Source organism: Oncorhynchus clarkii, chromosome 23, assembly GCF_045791955.1.
Source record: "Oncorhynchus clarkii lewisi isolate Uvic-CL-2024 chromosome 23, UVic_Ocla_1.0, whole genome shotgun sequence".
NCBI lineage: Eukaryota > Metazoa > Chordata > Actinopteri > Salmoniformes > Salmonidae > Oncorhynchus > Oncorhynchus clarkii.
The window spans coordinates 11,560,810-11,577,379 of record NC_092169.1 but is presented as its reverse complement, the minus strand read 5'-3'; the positions used below and the strand labels follow the sequence as shown (position 1 = coordinate 11,577,379).

Genomic DNA, 16,570 nt, shown 5'->3' with positions numbered 1-16,570 from the left:
CCTTCATTTCTGTGATTAAACCGATTGTTTAAATTATTTATTGGATGCATTATCTTAAGAGTGCAAGATGTTAAAGTATTACGATGTGCATAGGTCAGCTTTCGAGTTCTTTGGACATATTGTCCCTGTTCACATTGGCATTCACTTTGCTGTTTGGTAGTGTATTTATGCTCCTTTCCCTAACGAGGGGAGGGGGGGGGGGGGCAGGATACACACAGCTCTCTCATGCGCACACACACACAATAGATGCACAGACCATTGTTTTTCAGTTAGGAAAATGTGACGCCCGGACAATGTGGCCAGGAAGATTTTCAATTACCAGCCATTTCAGAAATGTACCGGACAAATATGCATTGGGTGCATAGGAGTCCACCCACCATGACACAATGACAGAAATCACATTAAGATTATGGTAATGCATTTAAACAGAACACGCAACTCATGTAACAAAGCAGCCAATAAAACATAATTTTCAAACATTTGCCAAAATGCAATTTGCAAGAAAACACTATTCTAAACACTACACATGGGAAAACGCCATTCTAAACACTACACATGGGAAAACGCCATTCTAAACACCACACATGGGAAAACACCATTCTAAACTCTACACATGGGAAAACACCATTCTAAACTCTACACATGGGAAAACACCATTCTAAACACTACACATGGGAAAACACCATTCTAAACACCACACACACCATTCTAAACACCACACATGGGAAAACACCATTCTAAACACCACACATGGGAAAACACCATTCTAAACACTACACATGGGAAAACGCCATTCTAAACACTACACATGGGAAAACGCCATTCTAAACACTACACACGGGAAAACGCCATTCTAAACACTACACATGGGAAAACGCCATTCTAAACACTACTCACTGGAAAACACCATTCTAAACTCTACACATGGGAAAACACCATTCTAAACACTACACATGGGAAAACACCATTCTAAACACTACACATGGGAAAACACCATTCTAAACTCTACACATGGGAAAACACCATTCTAAACTCTACACATGGGAAAACACCATTCTAAACACTACACATGGGAAAACACCATTCTAAACACCACACATGGGAAAACACCATTCTAAACACCACACATGGGAAAACACCATTCTAAACACTACACATGGGAAAACACCATTCTAAACACTACACATGGGAAAACGGCATTCTAAACACTACACATGGGAAAACACCATTCTAAACTCTACACATACACAAACACTACACATGGGAAAACACCATTCTAAACACACACACCATTCTAAACACTACACATGGGGAAAACACCATTCTAAACACCACACATGGGAAAACACCATTCTAAACTCTACACATGGGAAAACACACACCATTCTAAACTCTACACATGGGAAAACACCATTCTAAACACTACACATGGGAAAACACCATTCTAAACACTACACCATTCTAAACACTACACATGGGAAAACACCATTCTAAACACTACACATGGGAAAACGGCACCATTCTAAACACACATAAAACACCATTCTAAACACTACACATGGGAAAACACAATTCACATAAACACTACACCACACATTGGAAAACACAATTCTAAACACTACACATGGGAAAACACCATTCTAAACACTACACATGGGAAAACACCATTCTAAACACTACACATGGGAAAACACCATTCTAAACACTACACATGGGAAAACACCATTCTAAACACTACACATGGGAAAACGCCATTCTAAACACTACACATGGGAAAATGGCATTCTAAACACTACACATGGGAAAACACCATTCTAAACACTACACATGGGAAAACGCCATTCTAATCTCTACACATGGGAAAACGCCATTCTAAACTCTACACATGGGAAAACGCCATTCTAAACTGCGCACCTGATAGCGGTTCCTTACGTGACAGACATGAACATTTCTGTCAGAAATTTAGAAAGAGGGGGAATCGAAAGACGCAACACCTAGGATGGGTTGCTAATATGACTAGGATTGTGCCTTTGGCTTCTGGACAACAAAATAAAGTTGATATGAAAACCAACAGAACAGGGGAGAAATAGCATAGCAGTGGGTCAAATAGGGAAGTATATGAAAATACATTTGCCATAATTATATAATTACTCCTGCCTACACAGAATTAAATAAAATCATTTAAAATACTTCACCAGAAAGCATTACTTAGCCACAGAGGAATCGAGGATCATTAGCTTCTTTAAAAAAAAAATGGATGGTTTCAAATCACAGGCTCATGCCTATTTGGGAAGCATTCAATATGGGCAGCGCGCATGTGTAACAGTATAGCTTCCGTCCCTCTCCTCGCCCCTACCTGGTCTCGAACCAGGGACCCTCTGCACACATCGACAACAGCCACCCTCGAAGCATCATTACCCATCGCTCCACAAAAGCCACAGCCCTTGCAGAGCAAGGGGAACAACTTCTTCAAGGTCTCAGAGCGAGTGACGTCACCAATTAAAACGCTATTAGCACGCACCCCTCTAACTAGCTAGCCATTTCACATCGGTTACATGGCAATAGACCTAGTTGATTATTGAGTTGCGGCTGTCGGTGAAAAGCATCTAAAATGTGTGTGAAGATAATGTGTCTTGAGTATAATTTAAAATGTTGAGACAAGAAGGGGAGAAGTGTGGCGAAGATATAGGCAAGTCTCTCCGGAATGGCTCAGCTCTCTCCTGCCAATTCTTGCACATTTAATTGTGTGAATTGTTTGCCCTTTAATTATTATTTTTATGATTCCCCATTACATACTTCACCAGAGTAAATATACCGTTAAATTAATGTAACCAAATGACAGGGATTATGTAAAACATGTATTAATTAGTAATTTACCGTTCTCATTATCGGAGTGGAAACTTTGTTTGCAAAGTTCACAATCTGCTACACTTGTGAGAAACAAGTTTTGGTTTATTTAATAACCATCATTTACGATATCCTCAATGTTTTATTTTATTTTTGTTTGGAGTGCTCCACATGAGCAATGAGCATGTGTCTGGTTTCTCTGTCCTGATAAATCTTTCCAACTGTCTCCCCCTCAATAATCACAAATCCTCAGTGTGAAAGAGCAATGGAACTTTTAGGCCTACTGCTGCATTGGCCTTTAGGCTATGAGTTCCATGCGTTCATTTCTTTAGCCGCCAATGTATCACGGTGTATCAATGTGTCCATATGGCAGAGGCTGGTGATCTTGCATTAGTTGACTTTTAACATTTAGATTGTTATCATTTTAATTCAATTTTTTATGATTAACCACATGACAATGATTTTGAGTAATGAAAACATTAATATTGAAATGAAGCTGTTCAGTGAACGTTAGAAATGGTAGGATCGGTAGAAATGGTAGGATAAATTATCAATTGTAAAGTTCCTCAAACTTGAAACTCAAGTGCCACCTATGAAGTCTTTATAAGAAAATTGCATGGTGAATGGGAGCCTCGCTTCAATTACCAGTTGAGAAATACAAATAGTAGGTATTTTTAACCGTGCACCAAAACTGTTGTTAACATGTGATGGCATTTAGAAGTCTTGCAACGAATGGGCTTATAAAAGCATGTTACATTCCAGCAGCAACCAGCTGAGGAGCTGCAGGAGAAATCCTGCAAAAAAGGCTCTGCATGTGACAGTTGTGTTGGATAAATAAGATACATGGTGACTAATGAAAATACACACAGGCCAATTTAATTCCACTAAATTATGCAAATCGACCGATAAGCATGACAGTCAAATGTATTTACGTCAACTGGTATTTCCATCAATGAATAAAAGGCATGATCTCGCAATGGATATTTTTTTCTCCCGGTCATTTTGGTTGGCAAGTTTGATTTAATCGGCTTTTAATACATTTTGGGGGGCCAAAGGCCGGCAAGAGCCTGCTAACGGAAACCTGGCACAGACACAATAAAAGCGCGCATGCATGCAAACGAGCAAACACACACACACACAGTTTAGAAGGTGAACCTCAGAGCCCTACACACTCCAGGCTTGTCATAGAGGAGTTAGGTGACAATGTATTCAGATCTCCTAAAGCATGGTGTCACACTCTCAGTTGGAATTTCTGTGCTCCGAAGCATCCCGCACCAATAGGTGATAATTAGCTCAGAGTTCAGCGGTGCATCATTCTGTGTTCAATCTCCACCCTCGTCATGGCAACCTATCAACATCTACCCGGTGAGGTTGATGAGAGGTGAGATGGGAGGACAGGGTCTTGAGCAAAAAAAGTAGTCTTGCTCCTCGTCAAAATCTGCATGCATTTCAATTGCCATTTGACCCAAAGAAACTCAGAAACTGCCTTTACAACATAGAGGTCAAGTACGAGCAGCTATCATATACAATTTATCTGCCTGGGATAAAAAAAAAAAAAGTGGTTTGTTTATCAACTGTAGTTAAAAAGGGGAAACTTTACCAAATTGCCTCTTGATTGACCAATTCCAATACTTGTGTACTGTAGACCTAATGACAGAGTTAGATATATAAAAGGACTTATGAATGTCAATAGTGGTTAGAAGAAGATCACTGCATAAGCACATATTTTCATTTTATACTCTCTACCTACTTTGGTTTGTAAAAGATTCATGACCCCTGGGCCATAAAAGCAAAGGAATAATTCACCTGTACAACAGCTTCTACTGTTTAGGCCAGACCGAAGGGTTGGAATGAGGACCATATGCAACTGCTTGTATGTGACACGAGAACAAATTGTCCTAGGTGTGAGTGGGTGTACTTCAATATAAAACAACAGACCTGTGTTTGAACCAGTCCTGTGATTAAAGCGTCATTCCTTATCTAAACTCGTATTACATCAAATACACAATGAGAACAGCCATAGACGAACAACTGAGAACATGTTGAAGTAAGTTCTGCCTGCAACATATGGGCTTGTCTGGAACTGTGAAATTCAATCAGTGTTTTTTTCAGCAGCGGTGGCCATGGTTTTAGAGAGACAAGATGTTGTCACATTAAAACTCATTTCCTGCAATTCTACACATTTTGCCATGGGGCCAAGAAAACATTTTCAGTTTAAAAGCTAATTTCCTTAAATTATGCACATTTTGTCATGGCTTATGCCATGTTCTTATGCTATCCAGTATATATTCTACATAATTTATACAGTATATAGTTTAAGCCATTTAAGTTTACACTGAAAATGTTTTACCATCCCCAAAATGTTTTCTTCCAAAAAAACAGAGAAATACATTCAAAAAATATATATAATTTCTGAGTATTATTTTATTTTGTGGCTGTGTGCCTGTGTTGAATGTATATAGGCAAAACAATGATTACAATACATGGGCTCAACATCCACCTTTTCATTCAGAGAACATCCAACAGAAAAACACAAGTTCAGCATACACACCTCTCTCTCTCTCTCTCTCTCTAAAGTATATTAAAAAGGACATATTTGCCTTCATCAATATCGCTGCATGAACATCTTGTCTGTTTTGGTCCATATCGACAACATCGATAGAAACAGTGGCACGGCGATTAGGAAGTCCTTCCACACTCGTTCAGTGTATCGAACCTTAACGCCTTCCTCTGCTCTGAGCAAGCCGAGAGGTTATCAGTGGCCAGTCCCTCTCTAACCAAACATCAAAGCCTTAATTAATGGGGGATGAATACACAATGCAGGTTATGACATTAGCTAATTAGGGAATTGTTAAATGGAGTCCGTGTCGGGGGAATGTGGGCCAGGGAGAATCAATGTTCAATAAAAAAGACCATGTATGCAATTTTCCAGCTAATGTTTTTCCGATAACTACTGAGGGAGATTTTAAAGCAAGGGACGAAGGGGGCTTCACTTTACATTATGCATTGATAAACACGTACTCCGCCAACTGAAAGATACAGTAATGCAGTTAGTACACAGCAAGATACATCCGTGCAAGATCATTGGCCATACAGTCAATTCAAGAGAACTCTATTGTTCACAAATCCATGTATGTTTACCCAGAAACCTTTCACACCACAATAGCTTTCTTTTGGCACCTGAAACTATGAATGTTCATAACAATGAAATTGCACTTTACCAACTCAATTTTGAGCATCTATGCTGGTGTACTCTACGGTTCCTTTGTGTCCCTTCTTTGGGTTTTCCTTGTTCTCCTTGTGCACTCCATCTGGGCTGTACCTGTAAGACAGGCCATTGTCAGCCAGGTACACATGTACAACAGATAATAAACAGACAGTATGTGTAGATAACTCACAAGTAGAAGCCTAACACAATGCTCAATATTAAGATAACTTGAAACGGTTGACTATGTATGTTTTGTACACAGTACAAGAAATGCCTTCAATACACATGCCTACTGTACTTAGACAGCGCTAGTGCTAACCTTGTTTGGGTCTGTGTGACCAAGCATTAGGTTGGCCTTCTTTACATCTGCATGGACATACTCATTGTCATGGATATACTCAAGGACATCCAGCTGTAGGAGGACAAGCGGTAGGTGAAATCCTTGTGATATGCAGCAATGGATGATGGAGAGGATAGTAGAGTACGAGTCTCACCAGGACACATCCTAGCTGTAGCACTGTGTGTTTCTTTAGCTTGTCACCATTTCTCTCACATACTTTCGAAAGGTCACTGCCCAGGCGGTCCATCGCCATGAACCTGTACCTGAACAGGGCAAAGGTCAAGGAGAAGGGGTAAAATAATCTCGAACACACTTCCCAACCCCAATGTGAGGGATTATTAACCAAGTACCATCATCATCATCATCATCAGGACCATGGTCAGCAGTACCTGGTTCTGTTGTGTTCTGCTAGTCCTGATCCCCAGTTTGCAGGGATCCCCAGGAAGTCCAGCTTCTTGCTCCCCTTCAACATCAGCACTGAAACAACAGCAGGAAAGAATTACGAGGGACAAAAATAAAACATGTATTATTGGGTCTTACATATACATTAAATATTTACAACATATTTAATGTATTTTCACAAGTGCAAAGTGTGCACCAATTTTCTTCTACAGGAATAGTGGACACAAAAAAAAGTTCAAAAACAGAACACAGTACATAGTTTCTCTGTGCCTTATTGTTTTATTCACTACTTGTTGCATTCATTATTTACCTTTGTTATTTTATTTTATGATGCTAGTGCTGAGCAGATATGGCCAAGTGCCAAATATACAATTCTAGGGGGACTGAGCCTTCGGTCTTAAAAGTTATACAACAAATTGGGAAGTGATGTGAATTGAATTCCTGTGGATTCAGGTTGACTCTGTCCGAACTGTTTGCAAAACCCCTATGACCAGACAGAGGAAATGTGGAAAGGTATGTCTAAGCCAGACACACAAATGCACTTCTAATCATATCCCCCCCCCCAAAAAAAAACACTGACAGACAGAGCGAAACAGACAGACAGGCAGACAGGCAGGCACACACACACAGTGAACATGAGGCCTGTCTTGGAGTGGTGGCAGGCCTGACTGGCTCTCCACCAGACTGGCAGGTGGTCAGGGGCCCAGTGGAGGAGCAGGCATCATTATGTGTGATTGGGTCCCTCTCTATGAATTAGAACTCAAACAAGCAGGGACGGGGCTAACTGCCACTGAGGTGCATGTTTGCTTTGGCTTATTAATTACACCAGGCAGCAGTCTTCATGTCTATGGCCTCTTCATCAGCCAAGTACACTCTTGCTGCACTGGGCCTGGCTGCTCATATAAGAGGTAGCCTAAAACAGGTTTTGTTGTAACCAAACGGTGTGTAGTCTACGTGGGATAAAGGCTATGAATTCTTGACCATATGTCTGCTGCATCATTACGTTGAATGATTGAAGTGGTTGATACTCACTGTTCTCAGGTTTAGTTTCCCTCAGATGGAACTTGAGCTCAGAAAACAGAGGCCTATCCACATGGTAATCCTGCAGACACAATGAAATAAGAGGGTCAAATAAGAGGAGATATGGAAATAGCCTAGGAAGTCAATAGAAAAAAAAGACATGCTGAAAGCTGTTGCATGTGCTCCCTAAAACTTATAGGCTGTTTTATAAGCATAGACAGCCAGCAGTTGTCACTTTCCATATCCAACAAAACCCAGCGAGGAGAGCAAGCAAGAGAGAAATACAAAGTGAGAGAGCAACAGAGCCTAACATTAAATTATTGTGGTTAAGTCAAACTGTCATCATCTCTCAAGTATCTCTGACCAAATGACAATGCCTACACATAGGTGTTAATGCCTTGACTCACACAACACCATCAGCCATTCCTGTATTAGAGTCCTCCCCAACAGGTGTGTCCACTTCCTGCGAAGCTGAAGGGAGAGAGGGAAGAAAGGAGAGAGAGAAAATGTAAGAGATGGAGAAAAGGAGGGAGAGAGATAGGGTGTAATAGAAAAAGGGGAGAGCAAAAGAGAGAGGGGAGAGAGAGAGACGAAGAAAAACAGGTAAACACAGAGATAAACACAGAGATAAATAAAACGCGATAAACATGACAGTAATTTCAAAGCAATCAGATGTACCCCAGTTTTTGTGGTCTGTTGGTGATGTGTTTACACCCAAAACACAAATCTGTGATTGCTGGTCATGCGTTTTGCTCCATAAATTGGGGTCACCACTCTTGTCACTCAAAGAGGGGTGTGTGTGTGTGTGTGTGTGTGTCTGTGTTGGGGGAGGGAGGGGGGGGGGGGGGGGGGGGTTGAGAATCAGTGATAACTTGATGGATTGACATACTAGTCTGGCGACCTACCTAGGTAGATCAATCTAAAGCCTCCTTGACCAATTATTCTGCCCAGTCTCTATCGCTTCTTCTCTGTGTAAAACTGTCTGGTAGGGGTGCAGGCAATACTCACTTCCTGGGATACAGAGTATTGACATGTGGTCAACAGATGCAGCTATAGCTACCTAACTAGCCTGCAAAGTATGAAGTGAGAAGAGAGGCCATAGACCTGAAACAAAACTGGAAGTCAGTAAAATATGGAAATTTGCCAGCAGATTAGCCTAGCTACTTCAAGCTAACAGACCATCTCGACCAGTTGAGGCAGAAAGCAAGCATTTATTCTCGACCATATATTTAGCTAGGTTTAGAGCTACCGGTACTAGATAGGATCAATAAACGCATGTTGTGTCCAAAGTTAGCAAGCTAGATGGGTTGCTTTCCCCCAAGAAAAATCTACTCCATCTGGTTCTTCGACAGCTGCTGTCAAAACTGTTCGATTTCCTTAAACTTTGTCCCTCCCGCTGTGTGATAGGCCAAAAATCAACCAATGAAACCTAGGAAGCAATGGCTCTGGATATTCACCCACCAATGACTACAACAGCAAGTTCCATATGACAGGTTTATATTACTTTCAGTCATCCTCAAACATCTGGCCCAGGGTGCTTTCAGTGGGTGCAACCATATGGGTGCAACATTATAGAACGTTCTGGCAAAACTGTGTAGAACAGAAACACTCTTTCATTTAGATTAGGCCAGGGAACTGTATCAATTTGAGTGATTTGTAAGAAAGAGCAACACGGTGGGTTCGGCCTATTACGTTTGATACTTTGGGGACTAGGCATTGACTAGGCATTGACTTGGACTCAGACTTCATGAGGGCCGAGCTCTTCCCAAGTCCGGAGAATCATATTACTTTGGGTTCCAGCTAATGGGCCCAGTCCACTTCAGCATATCTGGCATGAAACCTTTCAGAAGTTGGGTTATATTAGGTTTTTATTCGGCATGTGTATTGTATTTCATAAAAACAAAATAGTGAAACATTTATAATTTGGCACATCTATATGTTATAATTTTTTGATAAAACTAACCTACATACATTCAAATAATTTATTAAAATACAATGTTTTGCAATGAAGGTCTACAGTAGTGTCACGCCCTTACCTTAGAGAGCCTTCTTATGTCTCTATTTGTTTGGTCAGGGTGTGATTTGGGTGGGCTTTCTATGTTCTTTATTTCTTTGTTTTCCAATCAGAGGCAGCTGTCTATCGTTGTCTCTGGTTGGGGAGCATACTTAGGCAGGCCTTTTTCCCACCTGTGATTGTGGGTAGTTAATGATCTGAGACAGCGCTCAGAAAAATAATCAAATTAGCCGCCATGTTGGAATCAACAGAAACCAGAAATTACATGATAAATATTCCCTTACCTTTGATGATCTTCATCAGAATGCACTCCCAGGAATCCCAGTTCCACAATGAATGCTTGATTTGTTCGATAATGTCCGTTATTTATGTCCAAGTAGCTACTTTTGTTAGCGTTAGGTACACATATCCAAACGCTAGTGCATTACTTCGGACAAAAACTTCAAAAAGTTATATTACTGGTCGAAGAAACATTTCAACCTAAGTATAGAATCAATCATTAGGATGTTTTTATCAAAAATCTATAGGAACAATAACAAAAGGAACAATAAAGTTCCAACCGTAGAATTCCTTTGTGTCTAGAGGAGCAACAGAACGCAAGTCGATATCATGTGGAATGTGCATGACCAGGAAATGGCTCTCTGCCAGCCAAACTCATTCAGCTCTTGTTCAGTCCTACAACACAGTGGAAGCCTCATTCAAGTTTCTAAAGACAGTTGACATCTAGTGGAAGCCCTAGGAAGTGCAACTTCATCCATATCCAACTGTGAATTCAATAGGGCCTGAGTTAAAAATCGACCAACCTCAGATTTCTCACTTCCTGTCTGGATTTCTTCTCAGGTTTTTGCCTGCCATATGAGTTCTGTTATACTCACAGACATCATTCAAACAGTTTTAGAAACTTCAGAGTGTTTTCTATCCAATACTAATAATAACATGCATATGTTAGCAACTGAGACTGAGGAGCAGGCCGTTTACTCTGGGCACCTCTGGGCACCTTTCATCCAAGCTACTCAATACTGCCCCTGCAGCCATAAAAAGTTTTAACACTGTCTCCTACTTCCACCATCGTGCACCAAATGCTCAAAATGTCAATCTGAAGGCTGGCAACCTGATCCAGAGATGGTGTGGGTGGACATTAAATGAGTCGATCTCAAATATTTTAACTGTTGAATGTGTGTAGACTTTCACTAGGCACTGTAAACCCATTGATTCTTGAAGATAATAAGATATACATGTTTGTTGAGCTTGTTGAACTGTTCTTCCCCATCAGAACCTAACATAGGCCTGTTTAACTGAAAACAAACATTTTATAGCCTCAACACATGATTACCCTAAACCATACCCTAAACCATAACCCTTACCTTAACCTTACACATATCCAAATCCAAATCCCTTACCTAACTTTAACCATTTTAAATGTCAACTTCAATGGAGTAGGGACATCCAAAGGATTCTGAATAGCATAGATCATATGTTTATCATCTGAGACACAAGATAAGAGAGACTGGTGTGAGAGACAGAGAGTGGCCTGGCCATAGAATTAGGAATTACAAAACTATCATGACATAGCATGACAATAAATCAAAGACAATTGATATTTTCAGAGGGACATTGATCCGAGGCCTTTGCAGCCCGCGGGCTGCCAGTTGCCCATCCCTGACCTAGAGTCCTGATATTCTTTGCATAGGCCCCTCTTCTCACAAGGAACAAATTTGCCTCAAGGACCCACAAGGTCTACCATGATGGATTTTCCGCCGATCTGGATGGAACTTGAAAAAGCATTCATTTTTTATTTAACCTTTATTTAACCAGGCAAGTCATTTAAAAACAAATTCTTATTTACAATGACGGCCTACCGGGGAACAGTGCCTTGTTAACTGCCTTGTTCAGGGGCGGAATGACAGATTTTTACCTTGTCAGCTCAGGGATTTGATTCAACAACATTTCATGTTACTGGCCCAACACTAGGCTACATGCCAATGCCGCCCATAATGGATCAAAGTCTTTCAACGCAATTTTTTCACCAGTCTAGTATGTCAAGAACTGACCAATAAACATGAATGTGGGCTTGATCTGGCACATAAATGCATATAAATCAGACATGGATATTTGTATTTTAACCAAACTTGGTGCACATGTTCCAAACCCTGTCAAGATTCAATATATGCAAGCACATTCAGATTGACCGCACGTTGGAGCTACAAAAGGCATATATTTTCAGACACACCAAGACAGTCGTGAAGAGGGCAAGTAACACCTTTTACCCCTCAGGAGAATGAAAAAATATTTGTAATGGGGCGCCAGATGCTCAAAAAGTTATACAGCTGTCCCATCGAGAGCATCCTGACTGGTTGCCTCACTGCCTAGTATGGTAACTGCTTGGTATCTGACCGCAAGGTGCTACAGAGTGTAAAATTGTCAAGACTCCAGTCACCCAACCAATGAGGAATTGGCCCAGAAGCGGCCCTCTTCCGGGGGGGCGGAACTGATTGAATCAGCCCTGAATCGGGTGTCGGGCTTGGCCCGAAATGAAAATGAATGACTGCCGTTTCCATCTACTGAAATTCAGCCGGCATCTTACCAGAATCCCCTTAGAAGCGGCCCGATGCAATTTTAAATGAATGTATACAAAATTACCTGATTTGGTCATTTTAAATATTACTATTATACATACAAATTATACCCATCCACAATTTATTTAACTAATTGTATTTAGCTATTTTTTTTACCTTATTTTAGTCATATCCAATTGTCTTGTCCCATCACTGTAACTCCCATACGGCCTCGGCAGAGGTGAAGGTTGAGAGCAGCAGCGTGTCAGAGGAAACATTGTACACCTGGTGATCATGTCAGCGAGCATGCGCCTGGCCCACCACGATGGGACAAGGACATCCTGGCCGGCCACACCCTCCCATAACCTGGACAGCGCTGGGCCAATTGTTCAACGATTCATGGGTCTCCTTATCGCAGCCAGCACAGGTATCGAACCAGCATCTGTAGCAACGCAGTTTGCACTGCAATGTCTTAGACCCATGCGCCCTATCCACAAAGTTTTATCAATTGCCTTACACAAAGTATCAAAATACTAAAATATTACTTAAAAACGACTCTTAAAGAATTTAATTTGAATTCTAATGACATTTTTTGATCACAGAAACATTTAGAAAATATGGAAAAATGTATGAATAATGAAATGTTAATTATATAAAGCCGCCCGTGTAATCATCTGCCAGATAGTAGCCACAATCGGTCCGAGCCACAAGTAATACATTTGGGTCAGTTAACTCACACCAGAATTGTAGCCGTGTGCACTTGATCGATGTCTACTATAGTGGCCACTATAATAGAGCAAAAATAGAATGCCTGTTTGTTTCATTTCCCAAGTGCAATATTTAGATGTGTGTGGTCACAAGCGTTCTATTATAAAGGCTGTCATAGCTAACTGCAATATTAGTGTATTGTTTTTTCTGAAGACTTGAGTGTCATTTGCAGTGAAGTCTAGGCAACAAATTACATTGGATTGCTTTCTTTACATTTTTTAGCTGTGAGTTGGGTTCACATTAACCACATTTTTATTTTACACACAGAGACTGATCATGTAGATCATATTAGTTGCTGTTTAATTAGTTAAAACCTGCATTTCCCCCTAGAGGGCATTTTTTGTATATTTCAGTGCAAAAAAAAGTGTAACCTTTAGGGACCTTGAACAGTTTGCATCCCTGAGGCTACATCAAGTAGGCCTAACCACAAACTCTTCCTGAATTTTGGGTGAGTACAACATAGTGACACATCTGGTGGCACAGACTGAGCAGGAGCAATAAGAATATAACAATATCTCACTGTAATCTCAAGTTTTAGAAGTAGGCTTTTAGAATTGGATTTAAAAGTACAGTGTGACTAAAACTATTGCCAAGACCTTTTCGACTCATGGGACTCATGTAGGACTACAGGCAGAGCCTGTGAATACAAGCTAAACTTTTGGCACTGAATAGATGCACAAAGATGTGTAAAACGTAGTGCCGCCAGGTGTCTCTGGCCTAATCAAAATGACCCAATGGAAGAACAATAAGCTCAATCCGTTTTTGTCAGTTACAACCTTTTTGCTTGTCAGGCTTGCTCCAAGCCTGTCGGCTCCCATAATGCCCCAGGCTTTATCTTAGAGACCCCGATGTTGTTCCAGCATGGTTTGTATAACAGCCAGTAATCAATAATCATTATAGTACGGCTTTATTCAGTAAATATTTGCTTTCAATCTATTTATAAAGAAATTGAAGAAACCCCCAGTTTCGTTTAGTTTACACACAGATCAATAGGCAGTTGTTTTTTGGACTGCAGTCTGGCGGTCTCTGAGATGTAGCACAGCTTGAACACAGTTTTGCTTTACAACATGTCTTGGTCAATATTATGCTTCCAAAATGTACTAGGAGTGGTTTAACGTGCAGAGCACTTGACGGCGAAGACGTCTCCAGCACTTTCCGCTCTCAGCCTGGGTTGTTTTATTTAGAGCAGAGCAAAACTGCAGTTTCTTCCCATTGGCACGCACCTGCAGCGAGGCTATCGATCGGTGGGCACCTGTAGGGCCTAATTTAAGACTCAAGGACTCTGCTAAAGAACATCAAGAGCTGAGCACTGAGAGGGCGGGAGGAAAAAGGAAGAAAAGTATACTTTAGAGGAAAATGGGAACTCTAGCCAATGCATTTGCTGCTGCATATGGAAGATCAATGGATAAAAGAGTTTGTATCCAACTAGAATTCAGACTATTTGCTTGAGTGTAGGCCTACTGTATATTAATGACCATCTAATGATTAGGTTCTATATAATTGGCAGATAGCCCTTGGTGTTGCATAATCTGTCGGGTTCTCTGTTATTCTATTGCAAATCAAGTTTAGTTTTTACTACAATTTCTACAGAAAACATCTACAGCCTACTCATCTGCACTCTCATCTCTGATGGCCTGCTGTTTCTCTGAAGTTAGTCTATCTAGGTCGCCTTACTCATGCAGACCAGTGCGGTTCACAGCAACATCACTTTAGTTCTGACTTTCTATAGGAGGACAAGGGGATTAATCTCTAAAAGCCACGGACATTAACGCAGAGATCCCCTAATCTCTGGCTAGCCTGGTTTAGCTGTCTCCCTCCTCTGCCCTCAGCTCTGTTTCCTCTCCCCTCACCCAGGGTAATTGCTCTGTGAGCTCCGAGGGGCCAACCAAGTGCCACCGGGCACCTCTCCCCAGCTCTCATAGTGTGGGCACGGTGACACCAATCTCCGGAAGGCCGTGACACCATTTTGTGCAACTGGCCCTAGTGATGGAAATGGCATAGTTGTTATAATTAGGCAGAGCAGACTCTGGGTATTGCAGTGGTGATCCACCCCAGCCCAAGTCCATATGGTGGGAAATAGATAATGAGGTAGTTAATGTGCTGTGTCCATCAGGAAGAAATATTCAATATGGACGGCCGGCCATCAGGCTGGCTAGAGAGTTTTCTGTTCCTTTTCTCTGTCCATCGTGATATGAGTTTGTGCTGTAGAGCGAGCATCACCTCCATCATGTGACAGGGGAGGTTTTCATTCTAGCCATCTAGCTATAACTCTCTAACTCTATGTTCATCTCACTATTTTTATTCAACATGCATGTGTGTGTGTGAGTGTGAGACTGTGTGTCTGTGTGTGTGTGAGTGTGAGACTGTGTGTCTGTGTGTGTGTGTGAGTGTGAGACTGTGTGTCTGTGTGTGTGTGAGTGTGAGACTGTGTGTCTGTGTGTGTGTGAGTGTGAGACTGTGTGTCTGTGTGTGTGTGAGTGTGAGACTGTGGGTCTATGACCCAAAATATGATGTACTCTCTGACTCCCTTATTAGATGATCTAAGATGAGGCCGTACTGGATGGCCGCCGTTTTGCAATCTCCGGCCCAACTTTGCTATTTTGTCATAATTTTTTTGTTTATTGTTGTCTATTTTCACGTAATGTATCTGCTATTATGTCTTACAACTGACAAGAACTCTTGAACATCAGATTCCGGCTTCTACTTCGACTCATCTGCCCTGGGCCCTCTCTGTAATTCCAACCCAATCTTCGTGCTACCCTAGAGGAAACGCCGGCGTTACAGAGGCAAAAGAGGGGGGATCCTGGTGAGATTAAGGCGAAGGGAAAACCGTCCAGCTCTTCCCTCCATTCTACTGGTGAATGTACAAACAGGAAACCCTACACCCAGAGTCTGCCTTTCTGATTGCTGGCTATTTTAATTTGCCGTCATTAAGATATGTGATGCCCAAATTCAATCAACACGTCACCAACTCCACTAGGGGCGATAAAGACCACTGCTATTCTACCCACAGGCAAGCATACAAGGCCCTCCCTCATCCATCATTCAAGTCAGGTCATGACTCCGTACTCTTGCTTCCTGTTTACAAGCAGAAACTGAAACAGGAAGTAACCACAATTCGCTCCATTGAGAAATGGTCACCAGAAACAGAGGGTATGCTTCAGAACTGCTTTGCTAGCGCTGAGTGGAATATGTTTTGAGACTCTGCCAATAACGTTGACGAGCTTACCACCTCCGTCACTGGCTTCATTAGAAAATGCATCAGCGACGTTGTACCCATGGTGAGGGTTCCCTAGACCCACTCCAATTTGCATACCACCCGAACAGATCCATAGATGGGCGCAATCTCAATTGCTCTCCACACTGACCTCATCCACTTAGATAATAGGAATACCTATGTGAGAATGCTGTTCATT

General features: G+C 41.4%; 1 pseudogene; it reads right to left on the bottom strand.

Annotated features, from left to right (window-relative positions):
* LOC139382003 (serine/threonine-protein kinase VRK1-like) overlaps positions 1–15,153 on the bottom strand; it is a 42,005-nt pseudogene extending 26,852 nt beyond the window's left edge.
* Positions 15,154–16,570: the final 1,417 nt, after the last annotated feature.